We start from the raw sequence: 1750 nt of genomic DNA, 5'->3' as shown, positions 1-1750 counted from the left end.
TTTTTTTTTTTTAAACCTGGAGATGAAAATGTGTCTTATGTGAGAATAGAATGACGTATTATATAATGTATTTTAATATTTCAAATACAAGCTCTTTAAGTATTTTGTGACAAAGTACACAAAAGTAATTAAATACTTGTTTTAAATACATTTATTTAAAATACTGCCCATCTCTGAAAGAGAGAGTACAACAGAGTACATTTTTAAGTATTTCACACTTGCGGCAGCATCACAAACTAAATAGTCAAACTGTTCCTGCTAAATTATCTGACTGACCTACGAGCTGCCCTGCTAATATTCCTGATGATTATTTACTAGGAATGTCCGACGTCACTCATGTCAGTAGCTGCAACAAGGCACAGAGACATCATCACTTTTACAAAGAAAATAATTATACATTGTTCTTCAGTTTACTCTCAGAAATAAAGACAGGATTCTTTAAGTTGATAAAGAAACAAAGAAAATGTATTTTGTAGATTTTTTGACTGAGGAAATTGTAAAAAAAAAAAAAAAAAAAAAAAAAAAAAAGAGAATAGTGAGTTAATTGTATCATGACATCCCTATTATTCAGCGACCAGAAGACGACTAATTACTGGCTTAATTAACCTGACGACCAAATCCCTTAACCACAAACCTGAAACTCAGCAAAAAACTGTTTTCCCTCGTTTGGTATTTTACTTGTAAATCCCACTTAAGCCAAAGACCAACAACTGGATGACATCACCAGAACTGTCCAGATGGAATGAGTTACACGTAGCCCATGTGACTCAAGGACTACCTGGGTCTGAGTTTCTGGCTGGTTCTGGTTCCTCCACAGTCCTCTCCATGAGCTTCTGCTTTCATCTGTTCAGTTAGTCTTTGATGAAGCTGGTGAGGACTGAGTTTCTTCTTCGTCATCACCTTCACTCTTCACAGACACAGGATGAATGGCGAACCCTTAAGCTGCTCTCCCTCCGACTCGTCCAGAGTTCGTTGAAGCCGCGAAGACTCACCTCCACACTTGTGTATTTTAACTGATATTCCTTGTGAATTCTTTTGTTCACAAACGTTGCAGCTGAACGGTTTCTCCCCTGTGTGCGTTCTCATGTGTGCCTGTAAAAGTCACATCGCAAAACTTTGATCACAAATAGGAGCAGCTGTAGGGTTTTTTCTCCTGATATGACACGTTAGGAATGGCTCGTAGAGTTGCCTTTGGCCAAAACTTTTACCACAAAATGAGCAACTTGAATGGTTTTCTCTCCTTCTTGAGTTTTTAAGTGGTAGTCCCAAACCTGCTTTTGAGTAAAGCTTTTACTGCACAAAGAGCAGCTGAAAGGTTTTACTCCTGTATGATTTCTCATGTGTATATTCAGATTTCTTTCTTATGTTAAAATTTTACACACACAGGGCAACGAAATTTCTGTCCAGGACGTTTTTAAATCATCATCATTGTTCATCAGCTTGGCGTTCAGAGAAGTGAATTCATGTCATTGGTAGCCCACCTGGTATTCAAGGTTGTAAATGTTGTAAATGTACATTCTGGATCTTGAGAGTTCTCGGCAGGTTCTGGTCCTCCACAGTCCTCCTCATTCAGATCCTTTTCCATCTGTTCAGTTAGGTCTTTGATGAAGCTGGAGACGAGTTTCTCGACATCATCATTCATCTTCTCACTCATCACAGACACAGGAACAGTAATGTGAACTTGATGATCGTCAGCTCTCCTCAGACCCTTGAGTAGCTCTTACAATCCCTCCGACTGGTTATCTCTCTT

This window comes from Morone saxatilis, unplaced genomic scaffold (genome assembly GCF_004916995.1).
Source record: "Morone saxatilis isolate NCDOM2014 unplaced genomic scaffold, NCSU_SB_2.0 Contig9, whole genome shotgun sequence".
Taxonomy (NCBI): domain Eukaryota; kingdom Metazoa; phylum Chordata; class Actinopteri; family Moronidae; genus Morone; species Morone saxatilis.
Note: the sequence above shows the minus strand (reverse complement) of the source record.